This window comes from Sarcophilus harrisii, chromosome 2, assembly GCF_902635505.1.
Source record: "Sarcophilus harrisii chromosome 2, mSarHar1.11, whole genome shotgun sequence".
Lineage (NCBI taxonomy): Eukaryota > Metazoa > Chordata > Mammalia > Dasyuromorphia > Dasyuridae > Sarcophilus > Sarcophilus harrisii.
The window spans coordinates 360,754,826-360,778,734 of NC_045427.1; the positions used below are offsets into that span (position 1 = coordinate 360,754,826).

The 23,909-nt window shown below is 35.2% G+C and overlaps 1 protein-coding gene and 1 long non-coding RNA gene across 3 annotated transcripts in view; both read right to left on the minus strand.

Moving 5' to 3' along the window:
* The window catches only part of WDR25 (WD repeat domain 25), a 249,026-nt gene that overhangs the window by 191,941 nt on the left and 33,176 nt on the right, over positions 1–23,909 (minus strand). The gene's annotated exons all lie outside the window — the stretch shown is intronic.
* LOC116421623 lies at positions 4,333–9,737 on the minus strand. The gene is made up of 3 exons (XR_004232098.1): positions 7,965–9,737; positions 5,392–6,612; positions 4,333–5,162 (listed from the first exon to the last, which is right to left on the minus strand). It is a non-coding gene; the product is annotated as an uncharacterized LOC116421623 (long non-coding RNA).

Genomic DNA, 23,909 nt, shown 5'->3' on the forward strand with positions numbered 1-23,909 from the left:
TAAGAAATATGGCTATATACTGCAAGCTGACCTCAATAAATATCCACATAAGCTTTTAACCTCCCCCCCCAAAAAAAAAAGCTTTTCTCAGCTTTATGAGAATAATGAATAAAAATGAATAATGAACAATAATGAAATCATGCTGAAAACAAGGTTGAAGATGAGATTTTAAATGAATACACTGCCCCACAAGGGGAGGTGTGTATAATGATCACAGTGACAGCATAAGCCTAAGCCATCAAGAGGCTACAGATACAATGGTAGCTATTAGCCTTGGTTCTCATTTCCTCCTGAGTAGCAGAATTACCTAAAAGAAAAAGGGAATGGTAGTAGCTAATAATAATGTCAGGATTAACCCATCTTCTATGACTTTCTTGACCCAATCAATAGTCCTTTGCAAAGATCTTTATCACAGAGTCAGATGACTTGGACTTACATGGGCTTTATGACATCTCCAAACAATATCACTAAAAGAAGAAAAAGAAATAGTCAATAGAAAAGAATAGACATGATGGACATAAAGGGATCTATCCAAGCCTTCCCTCACCATGTCTTCATTGCAGTTGCTCACCAGCTGACTGAACAACCAGTCCTCATTAATAGAACTATGGGAACCTATAGGTATATTGTTGCTGGTACAGAGCATAGGATGACTGAAACCTTTGTAACAACCTGCTATGGTACAGGTTGTACATTATCTAAAGCAAAATTTCAATATAATTGATGTGAGCATTGTTCCATGTTGCTTCACTGGTTGTGAAAGAGGCTCTGGAATCCTATAAAATCAATATAGATATTGTGAATAAATAGCCATGATGCTAGAATTAGCAAGAAAGTCATTAAACTGGGACTAACTGCAGTTATCAAATGCTACTATCTCTACTGGGCACACTTGAGACCAGTGTTGTAGAGGTAGATTGAAGGGCTCTTCAAATATTTAATTTACTGACCAATCTAATTCAAAGAGTTCCACTGTAAATTTTCCATTTCAAAATGACTGAGATAGGGGATGCTCCTTTAATTATCCAGCATAGTGAGGATGCATTATGATAGAAGCTACATTATCTCATTTATAGCTTACAGGCCCCTACTGGAATATTTACCTTTAATAATCAATTAGTAGGCACAATATTCAAGCCATTAAAGAATGGCTGGGGCAGCTAGATGTAATGACCGTGCTCGCACCCAGGACACCCCAGAATCAGCCGGAGTCAGGATAAGCAAAAGCCCTCAATCTTTATTCTCAGTCCCCAGACGCAGGATTGAACAGGATGGAAGCAGAATCAACCCAACTGCCTTCTCCCTTTGTCTACCTTGAGAGTGTGTATCTAGCTAGCTTTACTCCATCCCCTAGTCCCTCCTACAATCCTCTATACACCAATCACTGAGCCAGTACGGACAGTGGAAAGGACCATTTTCCAAGCATATGTCCATAGAGTATTGTCCAATCAGAAGTTAGCCTCAAGCGCTCGGCAGTCCCAACCTCAGTGCATAGTTCCAGCCCTCTACAGCTAGATGGTACAATGGACAGAGCATCAGCCCTGAAGTCAGAAGGACTTGAGTTCAAATCCAGCCTCAAACACTTAACATTTACCAGCTGTATGACCCTAGGCAAGTCATTTAACCACACAAAAAGCACACAAAAAGAAAAAAAAAAAGGAAGAAGAAAAAGTAACTACAAAACATTCCCCTCATAAATTTAGGGCATACTTTCCTACAAATACATATAGTGACAGCGGGAAGAGTGAGCACAGAGTAGATTGATAATGAAACACACACAAGAGGAATGTATGTGGCCAAACTGAGACAGGCTCCCAGTACTATAGGGCCTTTCTGTCCTTTCCTCTAGCGCCTTCACGATACTCCCCCTTGAATCCAGAATCTCTGCTCAGACTACTTGTCTAGGTTTCTCTGTTATTTTTTCCTTTGACCTTTTGATTGCCAAGACTAGTTCATATGATAGAATATGATTAGCTTTCTTTTGCCACAAGTCACATTCTTTAAAGTTGCTTCCTAACTAGAATGTACTAAACTATGTATATTTCTCCAAAGAAAGTACTTAGTAATTGTGCCTTGAACTCTATAATTGTTCCCTACTAGTAGTGGTTATCTCTTATGGGGCAGATTGCCTCATACTAAGACCAGAGTCAAAGTCACAATCTACAGAGCTGTAGCCTTTTTCCCCCACTTGGAACTCTTTTTTCCCCCACCTGGAACTCTTAAAACTGTCTTGAGCTGGTGAGCTTAGCTTTTAAAAGGGCTACCCAGAACATGAGAAATCTTCTCTCAGTCAATGACCAGCTTTTCCTTCCAAAAGAGAGAACTTTTTCACACTTCATAAAGGAATAATGGCCCCCACATACAACTCTGTTATTTGCCACTCATATTCTGTGACTATGTTAACTAATTAGGGGGAATGGGAAAGAGAAGAAAATAGCCCTCTTTCACCCCACTCTAATCCCAACTAGACAGATTGATAGATGATAGATAACGTCATCTGGGATAGAAACAGAGACTAGAACTATGATTTCATTGGTAAATCTCTACCATTAGAATTAGAATTATCATTAAATCTTCATGAGAGTTTTTTAAATAAAAGAAAATTCATACTCAAAAAAGACATTCAGTAATAAATAAACCATCAGTGAATGAAAATAAGCTCATTTAGTTATTCTGACAGAAGTAATTTATTGCAGATTTCTACCAATGCAAATTGAAGTCTCCTCTGTATATTGTCTTATGAGTGTTGACCAAAGCACATAAGTTTATGATATTCCCTGGATCCTACAGTCAATTATTATATGCCAGAATTAAGACTTGAATCCAGGTTTCAAGGCCAGTTTATTATCCAACATAATAATATTATAATTATAATCTACACCAAAAACAAATTTGAAAAGAGAGGTCAGTGTAAACTGAAGATATGGAGAAGGATAAAAAGGACAGGGAGGATTTAATCTGGGCCTTAAAGATTAGATACAACAGAGACAGCTAAATGGTGCAATGCACAGAGCACTGGCCTGCCTTAGAGTCAGGAGGACCTGAATTCAAATCAAAATTAAGGACACTTAACACGTCCTAGCTGTGTGACCCTGGGCAAGTCACTTAACCCCCCCAATTGCCTTACCAAAAAAAAAGAAGGAAGGAGAGGGAGGAGGACAGAGAAGAAAAGGGAGGGGGAGGGATAGAGAAGGAAGGAGAAGGGGAGGGACAGGGAAGGAAAGAGAAAAATTAGGTAAAACCACAGGTAGGCTGGGAAGAAAGGGGAAGATATTAAAGGATAGAAAGAGGTTACAGCATGAACATCTGATAACTTACCAAAAGCTCGGTGAAATTACTGCAAGGTAAAAAAAACTGAATTATGAAACCTACAAGCAATAATTAGTTAAATTACTACTTCTATCTGAATAACTAAATGAGCTTATTTTCATTCATTGATGGTTTATTCATTACTGAATGTCTTTTCTGAAAATTTTTAAGTATGAATTTTCTTTTATTTAAAAAACTCCCATGAAGATTTACTAAGCTAATTTCAAACAATCTTCTGAAATCGAAAAATTCCCTAGTCGAACAACATTAGTTACTACACACGTGGTCCATTACCAACTTTAATCAGAGAAATTGTGGGGAGGCACTGTAGGTAGTTGTAAATTTATTCACAGAATAAAATTGCCTCATCTAAAAATTCAGTACAGAAAGGAGGACATTTAAATAAGTACCAAGTGATTATGAAAATAAAAGGCCAGAATCCAAGATAGTTTTACACTTCTATTGGGAAAAGTTTCTTACTAATAGAATGTAAACCTATTAGCATACAAAAATGTTTACACTTCTACAAGTGTTTGCATTTCACAATTCTAACATTTTATACCAAGCAATCAGGCTACTCAATATTTTCATTTAACTAGAGTAGTAACAGAGACATGAAGTTTTAGGCAAATAATTACCTTTCGGAAACATTATAAATTTAAATTCACTACCCTTAAACTTTCCTTATGCTGGATTAGCTAGGTAGTTAAGTACAAATTCTAGTTATTGTTAAGACTTTACAACTTCTCCTACTAAGGGTGCCCCAATTTTTACTACAGATACACCCAAGGGAAAAAAGATTCAGAACACAATTTCCAATAATATTATAAGCCAAATTAATTTACTTTATATTCATATACCTTGTAGTTTTCTGTGCCAAGTGGGCAAGCTTTCGGCAATCTCAAAGGACCAGAGAAATATACCAATGGTTACCAAAGGAAAAAAGGGAAAGGAAAAAGCATTTACTAAGCACCTACTGTAGGGAAGGCACTAGGTTTTATAAATATGTCATTTAATCTTCTAGGATATAGTTATTATTATTTCCATTTTATAATTGAGGAAATTGAAGTAGACAAAGAATGTTATCCATAGTCTTTCTGACTCATAGTCACATATCTAGTAAGTATCTTGGGGTTGGATTTGAACTCAGATATTCCTGACTTCAGGCCTATTACTCTATTCACTAGGTCATGTAGCAGTCAACAGAGGCAGTCAATTATACCTAATCCCTCTAAATACATACCTATGCAAGGATGAGGTCCTCCTCCTTTCCTCTTTCTGAGTTTCTTAATGCACAATGATAGAGTTTGTTGCCAAACACTAGCACTAGAAACCCTGCCTAAATGTGCTGTTTGAATGAATCTTTGGCATGAAGCCAAGGCTGGTGTACCTTTCAGAGCTACTCACTAGTTACTGACTTTCTATGCCAAGGAATTCAAATGCACTTTCTCATCATCACTAAATTAGTACCAGAAATTACTAGCATGTCACAAATTTGAATGATATCTGTTTAAGCCTAATTATTTCATTAGAGTGGTCCTTACTCCAATAATACAGATCATCTCACCCCTTATACTTCCAGAGACAACAGTAATGGAGTTGCTATGGTTGAAAAAAGTCGTCAGCTGGAAGTCCAGTCTCTGGTAAAGATAAACTTCTCCAGATTGAGCAGGGCTACTCAAAAAAAATACTCTACTATTGAGTTTTATAGGAAATGCTGGAGCTTACATTCCTTTGGCACAGTTGTGGGGAACCCAGAGATATCTCTCCATCACAATAAAGCACCGAAGAAATGATGGGGTTCTAGTGGCAGTCAGAGAGTTGTGGGAATCCCCTTTTAGTCGGCACAGCTCCTTCATGAAAGAATTCACAAACCCAAAATATTAATGGCAAAAAGGCAGAGGTCAGCTTTGCTAGGAGACTGACTTCCTCAGTGGCAAAGAAATAACAAAGGTTTTTCGCTGAAAAGAGAATGTCTTCACAGCGGGCAGGGGTCCAGACAAGCCTCTATACCAAGGCACAAGGCTTGTATATAATACTGCTTTGGACATTCTGCAAAGAAATGAGTGAACAGAAACCTACCTTTATGAGAAGATCTTGGCGGGGAGCTGGTAGCAATTTGAGATGATTATCAGACCAAGATCTTTTTCAAGAACCTGGAATTTCCTGAAGTGGCACCTCCAAAAGATCAATGGAGTGTTTTTGACCAAGATATTCAATTGAATAATGTTTAACTTATTTGGGGAGATATGCTCTCTCTCAAACTTTATGGAGTCTGAGAGGCCGGGAATCAAATAGGATAGAATTTCAGAGTATTAATTTTACAGATCAAAAGGGAACACAGTTTCACACCCCCATCAGAAAGACACTGGGCAAGGGCATATAAAGATTAATTAGTCAATATTAACCAGTTTCAATTTCAGATAGCATAGATAACAACTTTGATGTCTAAGGATGAGAACAACAAACATCTGAATCCTAATTGGTTTATTTTTGATAACTCGTTAATAAAATCAATCAAACCAAGGTGACTAGCACCTTTAAGCACTGTATCTGTTTTAACTAGTGTGTTTTAATTTAACATTATCCAATTTAATGGGATCATTCATCAAATTTGAGGAAAACCATTTTACCTTCTTTCTGGCTTCCAGATCCCCGATTGTGGCTTCATGCTTTCAAAAGTATGTTTTCTCATCCTAGAACTTCCTCTTAGCATCTAGAACATTCTTTTCCTGAACCATCTAATCATTCCTGGGGCCTTCTCAACATGGAAGATCTGTTTCTTTCTCCCACTGGCAAGTGCCTCCTGGAGCCTCCATTTTGTGTAGGTTGGCTTTTATTCCTTCTCCACCTTATTGGCTTCCAGATCTCAAAATCATGTGCCTCACCCTGGACATTTTCATGCCTTCCCCTCCCCATTTCAGTTCCCTTTTGTGTATTGTCTTCCCTCATTATAATATCTCTCATAATTTTTGAGGGCACCTCCCCTCCTTTCTTTTTGTGCATTTATATCCCCATTGCTTAGTACAGTTCCTGGCACATTGTAAGTGATTAATAAATGTGTGTGTCTTCGCTTTCCTTCCGTTTACCACATTTTTAAGTCTGAAGTTATAAATGATTATATAAATAAAACAACTTTTTTTACTCTATAATCTGTTTGCATTTTATAAAAAGAATTCTGAGGTAATATTGTAGAGGCTTACCTAATACTGGAATCCTGTGTATTTCAAGTAATCTTCTTTATGGGCAACCAAAGTGGAGCAAAGCTCTTCATAGGTTTCTGTTTCCGTGGCAACAGCTTTACTGTCCCAGGGAAGAAAAAGAAGGAAACTGAAGACCAAAGGGGAAGGGGATGAGGGGGGATTAAAAGAAGGGGGGGAGGGAAGGGAGCAGAAATAGTAGGAGTATCAGACATGCATAAAGACATCTTAGCTCCTCCCTTTTCAAAAAACCTTTACTAGTCCAACCAAGTTCAGCAGGGTAGCTACTTTTGTATAAGAGGGAACAAACCCATGAGCCATGAATGATAGACATAGAAAACAACATGGAATTAAGCATACCAGAACAAGGAGGTAGCAAATCAAGAACAGGAAGAAAGTCTCACTACATGGACCTGTAAGCATAAGTAGTATTGAGAATGAGTCAGTGCTGAACAGAGATATCAAACTGCATCAAAAGCCCTTGCACCCATAGGGCCCCTAGAAGCAGCAGAATGACAGGGGCTGAAGTTGGGGGGCAAAAGGGGGGAAAGAAAAGAAAAAGCATATGAGGCAAAAAACTAAAGATCACAGTGAGTACTAAATATGAGGTACAAGCCACAAGATGAAGTAACAAACTCATTCATGGAACCAGCAAAGAGAAGGAAGGATGGGAAAGAGTGAGGGGTGACCCTAGTATGGAAGGAAAGAGGAGAAGTTATCTTTACAATTTGTGGATTTGGGTCTATATCATTTCTCCCTGTGTATTGTGTAAATAAAACCTTTTCTCTTTCTAACACTCCTACTTGCCTGAATGCTAATAGGTAAATTCAGAATTTTTTGTGGGAAACAAAGGGAACCAAGTGCTTAAGTTCCCAAGGTATCCCAAGGGGACATGGGCCAGATAAATTATATGAGGGTCCTCATGTAAGGGAGGGAAACTGACCTGTTCCAGGGTTACAAACGCAAGAGATTAAAAATGAAAAAGATATAGGAAAAAAGTAATCAAACAGAAAGAATAAGAGGGGAAGAAAAAAGAACAAAAGGGAAGACACAACAGAAGAATGTCAGGAAGAAAAATCACAATCAAGATTTTGTAAAATAATCACCTGGAAAGTCTACATATACTAGCAATACCATTATTGGTATTTTGTTTTATATTTTGTTTTACTTAGAGAACCACAATAGTTAATTAGGAAGATGAAAACTAGGAAATTATCCGTATAATTCATTTTATAAGGGAGGAAACTAAACACTAGGAAAGGGTTAGTTACTTGCCCCTGTTCACATAAGTTAAGTAGCAGAGCCAATATTAAAATCTATTTTCTCTGGCTCCAACAATCTTTTTACTACACAATTTCAATTTCAAATTACTTTTTTTACTTAGCATCATGTCTTGAACATAGTAAACATTTACTAAATATTTGATGAATCAAATTTTATAAGAATGGATGTTACCTATTCCAAAGAACAGCACAACCCCTCTATGATTGAAGAGTCAATGTAGTTGTAGCCAACAAAGATCATCCAGAGTCCAACATCCAGGGATGAGCTTCTGCATCTTTAAGCAGGCTAGTCTGCACTTGTTCTAGTGCCTGGTTTATACTTATATCTTTCCATCTTGGCAGAACATGACAAAACTTGTGCTTTGCTGCCATAACCTTGAAAAAGGAGTGAATCTAGTGGCAGAGCCCAGATCTCCTGGTATTCAGTCAAATATTCCTTCCATTACATCATACTGGTTTCCTCTCTTCTCCTAATTTAACAATAAGAAAATTTCAATGTAGCTACTTGTTTAAATGTCTCAATAACATAACACTTTCTTGCAATAAAAGTAGATTGTAACTCAAAGCATTCCAGCAACACCTCTATGCCTCTGAGTATAGTATGTTAACATCTCCTGAGTGTTACTGAGCAAAGAGTCTAAAATATATCTATTTGTTCTTTAAACATTTGAGAGAGAGCCTCTTTTTCTATTCTTTTTTAAAAAAGAAAACTATTTTCCCCTCAGAATTCATCAGTCTCACAGCTCTTACACACAGTGTGTATACACAGAAGCAATCCCTAAAAAGGAAAATACCAACAGGAACCTTTGATCTTACACTAAAAGGTCAAGAAGTTTCTATTTATAGTCACAAGAGGACACAATCTCTTTTAAAAGAAGTGGATTTTGATGCAAAATAACGTGTCTGTTTCCACAGCCAAGATAAATACTATCCAAGTAATCTCTTCCAACCAGGGAATCTGAAGAAGTAGAACAAGCCTTTTCAAAGATTATGGTTTCCTTGACAACAACATTGCCTGAGACAAGCAAGAAAATAATTAAAAAGTAAATCGTCTTTGTTTCTAAAATCTGTAAACATTATGTTAGCAGTAATGAACAAGGTTTTAAAGAAACAACAGGGATTTGATCAGACCCTGAAGACACCAAAGGAAGAAAATAAAAGTCCACCACAATGTAATGCACTTTGTAGAGATACCTAATTACCTTTATAGAGGGCTTGTGTTATTTTTGATAAAAAGTAGAAGAGAAATTTAGACCCACATAATATTTACTATCTTAAAAAAATAAAAATTCATAGTTATATTCTTCCACAATTGTATTCCCTGAAATAATTGGCTCTATTTTCCCCCTAATTTTTACTTTAAAATATAAAGTGTCAGAATATAGAGATGGCCATTCCCCACTGAAACAAGATATTTAAAGTCAGTAATATGATATGAGAAATGTAAGAAAATACTTTTTTCATTCAGGTCTTACTACAGTATGCTTGAAATTTTAACATTTGAGTCATTTCTTTTGTTTTAAGCATTTTCTCTCCCTGTAGTACCTACAATCAAATCCTCCTAGAAGTAATAGCATAGTTATAAGAAGCTAGATATAAAGAGCTTTGAAACTGCAGTCAAAAGACCAGGGTTTGAGTCATAATTTAGATGCTGACTAGACATATGAATCTCCCTGAAGGATATAATATCAGCCTAAGGGTCCTAAGAGATCCACATTATTTTCGTCTTCTTGCCTCCTATCTCCAATCTCTCTCTTCTCCAATCAATCCTTCATAAAACTGTTTCCATAATAGTCCTAAAAGCTCACTTCTGATATCTTTTGTCTTTTTTGCATAAGTTTTCAGTGACCTCCCACTGCCTATATATTTGAGTCCTCCATAATCTTGGCCCAATTACCTTTCTAGCCTTATTTAAGTGGATTCCTGTTACCTCCAGGATTAAATATAAAATCTTCTGTTTAAATTAGCAATAGTAATTTAAAAAAAAAAATTGAAGCAAGTTATCTAATGGAATATTATTGTTCTCTGAGAAATGATGAGCAGGATGCTCTCAGAAAAGAAAAAACTGGAAAGTCCTTTATAAACAAAGTGGAATATACTGTATACAAAATAATAGCAATGTTCTGGGATGACCAGCTGTAAGACTGTTATTCTCAGTAGTATAATCACTCACAACTACTCTTACAATGAAAAAGTCTATCCATACCCAGAGAAGGGATTGAATCTGAATACAAATCGAAGCATTCTCTATCTCTCTATCTCTTTTTTTTTTATTTTTTAAGGGTTTTTATTTTCATTAGGGTGGGAGATCTAGGTTTTGACTTTTATACAAATGTTTTGCATAACTTCACATGGGGTTTCTTAATTGTGGATGGGGATAAGGGAGAAAACTTAAAACTCAAAAATCTTAAAAAATAAATGTAAAAACTTCATTTTGAATGTAATTGAGAAAAATACTAAATAAGTAAATAAATGGGGAAAAATCCCCTGTTTGATTTTTAATGCCCATCATAACCTTACCCATTTCTAACTTCCCAGTCTACTTAATATTTTATCCCATATTCTCCCTATACTTTTCAATTAAGATATTGCTAACAGGCTATGGATTATTCCTTCCATATTTGACTTCCAAACTTGATACATTTTCATTGACTGTCCCCCATGCCTGAAATGTTCCTCTGGATTCCTTCAAATCTGATCCAAAATCTTCCTTCTTCAACAAATTCTTCTGAGTTCCCCTCAGGGATAGTGCCCTTGCTCTGAAATTAGCCTCCTCACACACTCTGTATTTTTCTTGTATATACATAGCTATTTGCATGTTGTCTCCATTAGAATGTGAGCTCAAGGACAGTATCTGTTTTTGCATTTCTTTTTATGCCTAGCATATCATACAGTGTATAGCACATAGAATAAATGATAACAATAATAAATTCTTGTTGACTGAATAAGACAATTGCCTTTCACATTATTTAATATTTTAATCAAACTATATTTCATATTGCCTATTTTTGTCCTGCCCATTTCTTCCTAATCAAATTAGACAGGCTAAGTATGTAAAGCATTTTGAAAACTTTAAGGTGAAAATATTAGCTATTGTTTTATATATATATATATATCATATATGTTATATATATATATATATAAAACAATATATATTTAGTCTTTGTTATTTCTATTGTTATTCTCTGCTCTTTCCATCGTTATTCATGAGAATTTTCCTGAAAGCTAACATGTGGTCAAAGATTTTTACTGAGAATTTTAGGTCAGAAAGAGGATAAACAATGCTATCTCAACTGCACATGCTCAAACATTCTATGGTGTTAGGGCACTCAAAACTCAATTTCAAATAGAAGTATCTTTTACATATATTTGACTGTGAATTTCACAAGAATCACTATTAGATTAGAAACTAATCACATAACTCAGAATATTTTTTTTAAGGGTTATATAAGACCTAAGGTGAGGAGAGGCTTATAAAGAAAGAAAACCAAAGATCAGAAAATTTTTAAAAAAATTTTTTTAAAGAATCTATGAAAAAAAAAAAAAAAAGGAAAGAGAAGAAAAGTGGAAGCAGAAGACCATATGAGAAAAAAAAGTCAAGAGAAGAAAGTTAACAAAAGAATGATCACTTTTATATGGAGGGAAGGAAAGTTTGCCTGAGAAGATAGCACCTGGATTAGTAGACACCTCAGAAGAATAATATGAGTATGGCCCTAGAAATAGCAATATTTTCTATGGCAAATACTGACTTGGATGATTATCATAAAAGGTTTAGAGCTAGGAGGGAAGAGATCATTTAGTTCAACTCTCCAGTATTATAGATGAGAAAACCTAGAAAGGGGAATGACGTGTTTATTGATATATATGCATTAAGTAGCTGAGTCTTGAACCCAAGCTGTCAGATGCCAAATGCAAGCTCTTGCTAGTACAAGGTGAATTGAGGATATATTCAATAAAATGGTGAGAGTAGAATTACCAAAAGAGCAGAAGTGAAGAACAAAATTCAACTGGAACCTAAGTAAAATTCAATCTAGGTAGCACGCTTAAAAATAAGTCAGTCCTTCAAGTTCTGATATGACCAATTAGACATCTATCTGAACTAAACAACAAGCAAAAACACCTGATTGGATGGGAAAATCAATCATCACAAGAACTATCAACTATCAAAACTACCTGGTGTTCGATAAATAGAATAAATTATAGAAGGAAGAACTAAAGCAAACATGTACAGTAGCCTAAAGTTCAATAAACAAAGAATACAAAAATCAATCAATGAGCATTTTGACTAAGCTCCTATTAAACATCAGGGAAGGGTAACTAGAAAATACAGTGGACAGAGTGACAGAAGACTCATTTTCCTGAGTTCAAATCTGGCCTCAGACATTTATTGTGTGACCTTGGGCAAATCACTTATACCTGTTTGCCTCAGTTTCTTCATATCTGAAATGAGCTAGAGAAGGAAATGGCAAACTATTCCAGCATCTTTGCCAAGATAATCCCAATGGAGTTATGAAAAATTGGTCACAAACTGAAAAACAATTGACCAATAAGAAAAATATATCAGGCAATTGGGATACAAAGAATCTTCATTTGAAAAGAACAGCTGACAACCTTTTCTATAGAAAGCAGGTTAGTAGAAAATATGTTTAAATTAGTATCTTATCCCATGTATCAAAATAAATTCCAAGTACATAAAAGCTAAAAAGAACCAAACTATTTTTTAAAAATTTAAAACAGAATGAAAAGTCATTTTGTTATAATTTTGGATAGAATTCACAAAGAAAGGATAGAGAATATTACAAGAATAAAACAATTTTAACAAATAAAATTAAGGTTTTTCCATAAAATCAAAGCACCCATAATAAGAAAATATATGAATTTAGAAAAAACTTGACAGCAAAAATCTTGGATAAATATCTAGTAGCCAAAATTAACAAGAATTAACAAAATCTATAAAGTTATGAGACATATTCCAAAAGACAAAGCAAAAGAATAATTTTCAAAAGATATAAAAATATATATATGAAAACTATCCCCAAATTATTAGTAATAAGAGAATTGTTCATTAAAAACATTTAAATACAGGCACATTATTTCATTGCTAGTAGGGCTAGAAATTGGTTTAGTCATTATGCAAGAAAACTTACTAAATTACTAAATTGTTCATGATCTTTGATTCATCCCACTACTGGGCTTATAATTGAAAAAGATGAATTACAGGACAAAAGTCTTACATGCATCAAAATATTCATAACAGCACTGCCTTTTATACCAAAATATGGAAACTAGTTTATGTATGTGTTCAGTAACTGAAAAATGTTAGAACTAACTGTGGTATATTAACATAATGTGCCATAAGGAACAACAAAGGTAAAGAATTCAGAGAAATGTTTATATGTATTAATATATTTACAGTAGCTTTTTTTTGTTGTAGAAAAGAACAGGAAACTTAAGGGGTGCCCACCAATATGGGATTGGCTGAATAAGTTATTATATATGAATGTGTAAGAAATCTCTATATATGTTATAATGTGTATAAGAATCTGTAAGAAAAGATCAAGGCTAGGCTATGATTTCAGAGAATCATAGGAAGACTGATACAAACTGATGTAAGTGAAGTAAGTAGAATAAGAAGAACAATTTATAAAAAGACAAGCAACTTTGAAAGACTTGTCAACCTGTTCAACACAATAGTTATCAACTATAATTGAAAAACTCAGGGTGAAACATTACCCACCTCCTGATAGAGTGGCAATGGATTCAAACTGTAGACTGAGACTTTACCTTTTCATATATGGCCAATGCAGGAATTTGTTTACCTTCATTATATGTGTTTATAACAAAATCTTTATTTTTCTTACTCTTTTGATGGGAGGGAGGGAATTAGAAAGGAGAGAATGTGCATCTGAAAATAAAATATAACTTAATTTTTAAAAAATTAAATGGGGCAGCTAGGTATTGCAGTGAACATATAGCCTTGGGCCAGAGTTAGAAGGACCGAAGTTCAAACCTACCTCAGATAATACTAGCTATGTCACCCTAAGGAAGTCACAATTCCAATTGCTTTCCAAAACAAACAAAAAAACAAACAAACCTTAATTTTTTTAAATTCTGAGAAACATGGAAAGTCTTATATGACATGATGCAGAATAAAGAAAGCAGAATCAAAAGAACATACATAATATGACAACAACAACAATGTTGATACCAAATAAGGAAAGTTAAAACACATATACATTCTATAAATGGCCAGCAAACTATAAAACTTATAAGTAACATAAGCTATGATTCAGTTACTATATTAAGAAATTTTGCTTAATTGTTTTTAATAGAAAACTATTATGTAAGAAAAGTCAAGAAGCCAGCCTCACAATTCATCAGCCAAACGTTTCCGTAAGAGGAAAAAAGAAGAATAAGATTAAAAATACACATTTCTATGTTATTTTAAGATTTAGAAGGTGAATTATTCATAATAACACTATGAAGAGGAGAGTGTTAAATATCACCATCCTCATTACCTATGAGGAAACTGAGGCTAATAGGGTCTGACTTAGTCATGATCAAAATCGAGTCGGAAGGGACTTAAGAGACCAACTGGTCCAATCTATACACAAATAAGAATCTTCTCTATAACATCTATGACAAATGATCTACTAAAAAAATCTCCACTGAGTAGGAACTCACTACTTCTAAGACAACCCACTGTTAACTTTTGGAAAGCTCAAATTGTTGGGAAATTGTTCTTTGCATCAAATTGAAATCTTCCTCTGAAGAACTTCATCCATCAGCCCTAGTTCTTCCCTACAGGAGTATCATCTGTTAGAATGTAACTTCCTCGAGGACAGGGATTGTGCTGTTTTTCTCTGTGTGTCCCAGATCCTAGATTAACATAGCTTTATCTAATAATTTATTGATCTGGATCAAAACAGAATAAGATTAATGCCTATTCTATATAAAAGAAGCTAACAAACTGGTAATGTATGTATAATAGTTAATAAATGAATCACAATGTAAACTTTCTCTTTTTAACGTAGCGTACCATGGTTTCCAATCTTAGTTTGAAATTCTAAGATCACTATGAGTCTATAGCAAGATCTCAAGAGTTCAAGAAGAAAGTGAGAACATCTAGCCAGGGTCATGTAAAGACTAATCAATATTAAACTGACTTCATACATAGTCTTATAATTGGAAGATGAAAAGTTAGGGATGCCCTGAAAGGTCTCACATATGCCTAAAACAAATGAAGTTGTCCAGGGTTATGAACTGAATTGAGATCATAAAATATATACTAAACTACAGAAAGAACAAAGTATACTTATATAGTTCTGGGTAAAACTGTGCCCTCGTTCTATTCACAAAAAAAAAAGCACTCCAGTAACCTAGCATACAAAAGTTGTGAACTCCCACCATAATAAGCACAGAATACTGTTCTATTTTACATGTTGCACAGTCAAGTTCTTATTTCTACTGCAACATGAGATTTGTATATAAAGTAAAAATTTTAAAAACTAGTTCAACACACACATAAAATCTGAAAAATGTTTTTTTTTTTTTTTAACCTTAAATCCACAGCAGCCTTTACATGAGTAAAGGGAGCAAAAAGAAATTTTGTGCCCACAAAAATTTGATTCTATCTCAGTAGTTCCCATCGTGTGTTCTGCAGGCAGGCTGTCTTCCGCCCATTTGAAACTCCCCCACATTCACCACCCTTGCACGTTTTACATAATTATGAATATACACACCAAGAAAAATATTCAGATTAGAAGAACATAATAGGCGTGGGAATGAGGAAAGAGAGAAGCATGCTGTCTTGGTTTTTCTTAATCTTTAGAACAATTTCTTATACAAACTATGATTTCACCTAATTCCCTCCTATGTTGTATCAAAGTACAGATTTCCCTTCTGTTTCCCTCTTAAGATTTCATCTCTCTTAGGATTTTGTGCTATAAGGATCCCTTTATTTTACAAATGAGAAAATTGAAACTCAGAGGAGAATAAAAATAATATACATCTTTATATCACTTTAAGGTTTACTAAGTATTATCTTCACAAAAGCCCTGTGAGGAAGGCTTTATAATCCTCATTTTACAGATAAGAAAACTGAGACTCTATGACTTAGGTGACTTGCCCAAGATCACATATCTAGGAAGTTTATGAAACAAGATTCAAACTCAGGTTTCCCAAATTCAAAGCCAGAGTTATTCCCAAAATACCTCACTGCTGTCAAGCAATTTAAAAATATATATATTTGGAAGGGAATTTGAAAAAGGTGAAATAATCATTTAGGACTTACAGTCAAGATAGGTAGCTGAACAGAGCCAGCTCCCAAGTCTCACATACCTATCCCAGCAAAAACCTGAAATTCATATCAAATGATCAAGAAGGCCAATGAGAAACTACAAGTGGCTTCTTCCACCCCAGAATTATACAAAATGTCAGCCAGAAGCCCATGTATAACAGGAAATAGGTCTGCCAGCAAAGTTAGTGCCACAGACAAACAAGATGATAACCTTGTAATACGACCAGACATGCCAGAGATGTTCAAGGTCCTGCGTTTAAAGGCATTGGAACAGAGGGTTCCAAAGAAAGCCCCAGGGGGTTCAGAAATCAGCCACAGTTGTTCTTAATTTTAGAAGGCCCCCCAAATGTGCATGCAATGAAGCATCATCATCATGGGATATGAAATAATAAAAGAAGTGACCTCAGAGAATTCTGAGAAATTAATAATTGATGCAGATTGAAAGAAGAAGAACCAAGAGAACAATATATACAAGGACAATAATACACTTTGAAGAAAAAGACCTTTGAAAGACTCCAGAACTCGGATCTGAACAATAACTAACCACAGGTCCTGAAAACTTAGGTCAAAACATGTAGTCTATCTCCTGACAAAAAGTGATAGATAGCCTCAAAGCACAGAATGAGACACACACACAAAAAAAAGGTCACTGTACAACTAAGCCTATTTGTTATGGTTATGAGTGTCTGGGTTTTTTTTTTCCTTGATTTTTAATTGGGGAGATCAGGATCCGGGTGGGGTAAAGGGAGATTAGCAATATTGATGTTGAAAAAAAAAAAGAGCAATTGTAATATTTTTTTTTAACTCAATAGAACAGAAGTAAATACAGGAGTAAGGCCAGCCAGAATAATTCTGAAAGTTGCATGTGGATTTTATTATATACTTCCTTTTGTAAAAACAAGTGGTATGAATTGGAGATTCACAGTGTCATATGCAAATTCTCTTTTTATATTCTATTGTATATATGGAAATATTCTCTTTTTGTGCTTAAATTGATAATTTGAAATTTTAATTTAATTTAAAGAAGTAATTATCAAGGACCTAATATGTGCAATATATAGTGAAAAGCAGTTCTTTTATCTTCACACTGGCCCTGGAGGGCATGAACTGTGTTTTGCTATTTATCTGGCTAGTTTTGTGATCTAATTAAATACCACCTAGGTACAAGACACAATACTAAGGCATGTTGGTGACACAAAAATAATGCTGTCCCTACCATTAAGATGATTAGCCTCATATAAGAGATGGCTCATACACTACTACTCTTGAACCTTAACCAATTCCAATTGTATTTATTGAGAAGGTAAAAAGGCATTGAGGTTGCAGATAGACGGCATAGTGGATAAAAGATTCAAGTTTCCTATGAAAGCAAAAGCTTATCTTTTTATTACCAACATTCTACTAGCATTGCTATGGAAAAGACAAGGAAATCTTCAAAGAATTAAAGCACAGAGGGCAAAGGAGAGTCTTATGGTGAGTACTAACAGGATGCAACTACAACCATTGAAGAATTTCAAAAAACATAAGTAAAAGTCGTTACCCTGAAAAGATTTAATAAGAAAAGAAAGTAGTGTTAATATATGATGAATAGATAGTTCCCCTGATAACCTCACAATTTCAGGGAAAAAAATAAAATAGGCCTCCAATACAATGGATAAGCTCTGAAACAAATTTAGGGGGATTTGTGAAAAAGAGTTGCAAAGGATGGAGAGGTATAACCAAATTTCAATCTGCATCACTGAAAGGAATTCCCAAATTAATGAGATCAAAGATCCATTTGGGTATCTGAGCATGAGAGAAAGCAATTTTTTTCGAGGGTAAAAAAAAAAAAAATGTGATCAAAAACTTAGAATGGTGAACTAACTCTAGGCATGAGAACTAAAGCAAAATAATTTCCTCTCCCTGGTCCTCAATTTCTTCTTCTATAAAGGAAGTGGTTAAACTATAAATGAAGATCAGGGGGTTTTGTGACAGATAACCTTTTTGGTGATCAGATGAAGCCTATGGACTCCTCAGAATAATATTTTTAAATATATAAAATACACAAGATTACAAAAGAAACTATATCAAAATACAGTTATCTAAATACCACAAAAACAAATTCATGGGCCCCAGGTCTCTCAATTATGAAGTCTAGATTCTATGCAATGAGTGAGACCCTTCATTCTTGATCTAATGGTGCCATCCAGTGGTCAGAGAGAAACATGCATTCAAGACATATTACTACATCAATTTTTAAAAGGTTCATGATCATTTTTAGTAAAAATATAAACAACTCAGGTACAATCTGAGTCATTTGAAACACTTACAATCCACCTCCAGCTCCAGTCTTTTCTAGGCTCTACAGGGACCACCAGTGAGATTATTCTGTAATATCTATGCAGATATAGATCTCTGGCCTTTAGTCAAAAATTTCTGTTTAAAAGTTGTCTGGCTACTTCCTGGTCACTTTTCTTCCCAGCCTACCTTAATGTCAACCATGATTCTTAACTTGGGCTTCAGGGTCTATGGTCCCCCAAAGAAGGCAACTGAGAGCAACTGCAAGTCGGTGGTGACAGCAGCAACAAATCTTCTCAAGCAGAAGCAAGTCCCAGACTGGACATCTAGATCTGGACATTCTGAAATCCTAAATAAAGGAAGGACCTTAGCTTGAAAAGTCAACACAAATTCCATCTTTTTCACTGGATCTAAAGGAAAGGAATTAAAAAGTCCTTCTATAAGAAAATAACAATAGTACCTTGATTGACACCTACAACTTTCCTTTATGGAAGACCATCAGTTATGGCATTTTGATCTCCTGTCAGAATCCCAGAGTGGCTTCTAATATCTTCTATTTGTCCAAACCCTCCCACCTGGACCAGAAATGAGTCAGAACAATAAGATGGTGAGCCTTGACTGTGAGATAGCGGGCAGAGGGCCTATAGCAACCTTACTAGTTGCTCAGCCGAATGTAGTACTGTAAGTGACAATGGTGTTATGTTTATGATGAATAAACCCACCCTTCTTGTAAAACTGTGGACTACAAGTGAAGTAGTATCAAGGAGCTTAAGATTAATGTTATCCCCTTTTAAATTTCCCAGAAAGAGAACTTCCCTTGAAAACCACATGAACCAAGCCTCTGAACAGAGTCTAAAGGAATGAAACCTCTCTAAAGCTCAAGATAGACTGAAAAAAACTTCAAGAAAGGACAGTCTCACTGCGTGGGGTAAAAAGAGTGTTCAGTCCAGGTTAGACAGACTCTGGGAAAGCTGGTGAGAGGGTTTAATCACAGCAAATCAGCAACTAAAATCTCAGTCCTGGCTCAGTAGAGAAGCAGATCAGGGAACATCTTCTAGTCCCAGTTCAGAAGGCAAACTCTGGGAAGCCAGATTGTTTCCTGAAAAGAATAAACAAAGCTACCCCTGCAAACACAAAATTAGAAGTGAGCAAGTAGAAGTCGATGTTCTATGAAACATGAAATGCAAAATGGATAATTTTGATTACATTAAATTAAAAAGACTTTACACAAACAAAGCCAATGCAATAAAGATTAGAAAGGAAGCAGGAAGCTAGGAAACTGCTGGAATCATTGGATTCCCTAACACATAAAAGGACTTTTGCAGGACTTCAAAAACACGGGGATCATTGGATTCCCCGACATGTGAAGCAATGGACAATAGATTGGTTTTGGACTATCTCTTGGCTGCTGAAGAAGGTGTATGCGTGACTATTGTTTACATACCCTCCTTCTAGGACTTCTGGTGATCTTTTACAACACCATGTTGATCTATATTGTTTGTTATTCCACTACTTTTGTGTACAATTCATGTTTGTTACACCACATCGAGCCTGCCCTGACTGAGGAGAGGGTCATCCCTAATAGCCTCTGCGTTATTGCTATGTGCTTGTGTAATACCTCCCATGCTGATGGGTTTGTGCATAATAAGATCCTTCAGCACAGAAACCCGCTAGCAACCCCCACTTCCCTTTGGTGCTTTTCATCTCCCTTCCTGAGATGTCAGGGAGGGCGTGATCATCTCCTTTTTAGTGCTTTCACCTCCCTTCCTGAGAAGTCAGGGGGGTCGTGATCACCTCCTTTTCGATGCTTTCACTGCCTTTCCTGAGAAGTCAGGGAGGCTGTGATCACCTCCCCTTGGGGGCTCTGACCGCCCTGAGGAGTCAGGGATGGCATGACCACCTGTGTTCTAAAACAAAAGAAAGCGGGATGTAATGGGCTGAGGCTTGAGTTGATGCACTGAGGTCCCAAGCATGTGAGGCTAAATAGTAATTGGACTATACTATATTAATATACATGCTTGGATAAAGAATGGCCCCCGCCCACTCTCTGTGCAAGTCCTGATGTGTTGTATAGGAAATGATGATTTTGGTGGGTGGAGGCAGAGGGACAGGAAGAGAGGCTGGGAGAGATTGGCCTGGGTTCTATGCTCGTAGCTGCTGGTCGTGTGGCTGCTGGTCTAGCTAGCTTCTTGACTCAGCTGCACACATTGCTATTGCCCATTCTCTTCCACCTCCAATCTTTCTTCACTAAGAATAAAGATTGACGATTTTCCCCTAACCTGAATTCCTGACTCCGGCTGATTTTAAAATACCCGGTCTTCACAGGAAACAATTTTTATATCCAGTGTTTCTGATAAAGACCACATTTCCCAAACACATAAGAGAACGGTGTCAAATTTATAAGAATACAAGTCATTCCCCAATTGGTAAATTGTCAAAGGATATCAACAGGAACTTTTCAGATGAAGAAATTAAAATTATCTATATAGTATAAAAAAATACTCTAAATCACTATTTATTAGAAAAATATGAATTAAAAGAACTCTGAGTTACTGCCTCTCACCAATCAGATTGGCTAATATGATAGAAAAGGAAAAGGACAAATATTGGAGAGGATATGGAAAAACTAGAATACTAATGCATTGTTGGTGGAGTTGTAAACTAGTCCAACATTCTGGAGACAAATTTGGAACTATGCCCAAAAAGGGATAAACTCTGTATAACCTTTGATCTAGCAATACTACTACTAGATCAGTATCCCAAAGAAATTATTAAAAAAGGGAAAAAGAACTATGTATGAAAATGTTTATAGCAGCTTTCTTTGTGGTATCAAGGAATTGAAAATTGAGGAGATGACCATAAATTGGGGAATGGCTAAACAAATTGTGTATATGAATGTAATGGAATACTATAGTCTTTTGTTTGTTTGTTTTAAGAAATGATGAGTAGGTAGATTTCAGAAAAATTTGGAAAGATTTTCATCTGGAAATGAAATGATACTAATGAAATGAGCAGAATCAGGAGTAACAGCAATTTTGTACAATGATAAATTTTGATTCTTAGTTCTTCTTAGCAATACAATGATCTAAGACAATTTCAAAAAACTCATGAAGGAAAATGCTATCTACATCCAGAGAAAAAACTATGGAGTCTGAATACAGATTTCACTTTGGGATTGTTGTATTTTTTTTTCATGGTTTTTCCCTTTTGTTCTGATTCTTCTTTTACAACATAACTAATATGGAAATGTGTTTAATATGATTGTACACATACAAGTGTTTGCTGTTTTAGGGAGAGAGAAGGGAAGAGAAGCAGGAAGAGAGAAAAAATAGAAATCAAAATTTTATGAAAATAAAAAGTTGAAAATTAAAAAGAAAAAAGTATACAAATAAAAAGAAAATCTTAGCGAATCAACTAAAAAACTACTTGAAATTAACAATTTTAGCAAACTTGCAGCATACAAAATACACAAAAAATCATCAGTATTCCTATATAATACTCAAAAAGTCCAGCAGCAAGAGAAAGAAAGAGAAACTTCATTTAAAATAACTGTAGACAATATAAAATACTTGGGAATCTACTGCCAAGACAAATCCAGGAACTATATAAACACAACTATAAAACATTTCCTTACCTCATCCTGGTTGGAAGTGCATCAATTACTCATGGGTCTATCCCATTACTGAACAGAACTGAAACTCTGATCTACTGCTTCTGATTTGTATCTCTCTTTGGGCAGCCTGGTGGTCACCCACACCGGGGGCTCACCAAAGATGACCTGGACAAAACATATACACCTAACTGGATTTAGCCTACTCCAGCTGAGAACTCCCAAATTCAATTAATCCACCTGCCTTGATTTCCCCCAGTAGTGGGGATTACAAGCATTCATCACATCCAGTCAGAACAACTCTTCATAGGAAAATTACCATATGTCTTGTTATAACCAAAAAAATGAGAACATCAGTTCAGGAAACACAGTTCAAGGACACCATAATCCTACTAGAACAAGTTCTACAATTATGTCTACAAGCATAATAACAACAACAATAATAATACCTGGCATTTAAATAGCAGTGGAAGGTCTACAGGATAATTCATTCCATGGGACTACATGACAAACTTAATAGATGGAAGTAAAGCAAGGAGTAATTTGCCAGAACTAATGACAGAAGATGGATTTAAACATCTCTTCGGAAACATCTAATCTCTTTTCTTCTTTCAACTACTCTGGCTCATCAATCAGCTGGCTCTTGTGATTGTCAATTGTAAAAGTGTAGGAGAACTGTGTCTTATGGATCTTTTTAGACTGTTTATTATAACTTACAGTGTTTTTAATGATAATGGAATCAGATTATCTAAATACAAGTCTAGGCTCCAAAATAAACTATAGACCATTAAACAAGTTAGTTATATCTAAAACCTCCTCATCTGTAAAAAAAAAAAAAGAAAAAAAAAGGTGCTAATCAGACAATATCTACCTCATCTAGTAGTGAAAAAAGCTTTCTGAACTATAAAAATTTAACATATTATGTTAATAATGAAAATTATAACTGTCAGATTTAGAAATCTGGCTATAAGCCAGTAGTAATAAAATTCTGATTATCCAAGAGATGACTTACTGACAATAATTCAAATAATTAAGACTGAAAAAAATATTCCTTTACTCAACTTGTCCACTTAATTATGACCATAGGGTGTCACCTTTTAACCCTGTACAAATGTCTTATTCATTAATTTGCTGTTTTGCAATATCAAAAAAGGGGGAAATCTTCCACTAACATTCTCTGTTGATAGCTCATCATAGCATGGGGGTGAATCTAGGTTCAAAGGCTTTAGAAAATCAATAAAAGCTGAAATTTCAAGTAAGGACCATTTATAAAATGTGGATCTGCCATACATAGACCAGTCTATCTAAATGCAGACAGGCTCAATCACCATAAGTTTGGCCATTATTTTACATCAGGAACAGCAACTCAAAGACATCTGCTAAGATACAATGAGGAGAAGAAAGAGGAAGGAGGGAAAAGCAGGATACATATAAGTGAAAGCAGCCTCACATGGAATAAATCCGATATTTAAGATACTGAAATCTCTTAAAATAGGAAGATATTTTACATGTCCAATACTAGATTTACTATGTGATAATAAATACATGTTAAAAAAAAAAAAGCCCAGCTCAGTTTCTTCATCAATAAACATATAATGAGGTTTCTAATCTCCCTCACCATCTAAATTTACTATTTTAATGCACAAAATGTTATCACAATAATATCTCACAAAATGATAGCAAGCAATGAAGGTGAAAAGCTCAGAAAACTTGGCAGTTGACCAAACTAGGCCAGAGCAAACCAAGACCATTTACTGATGAAATTGGATGGATAACAGGGATAAAATACTAAATATTTGTAAGCTATTTCTAAAGTAATCCATTTTTTAAATCATGTCAAGGCAAACATCACATTTGCCCTCTAACACCTCATTACCTGATGAAATGAGGAAGAAGGAATAGCACTTAGGAAAATATAAGAAGGAAGAACA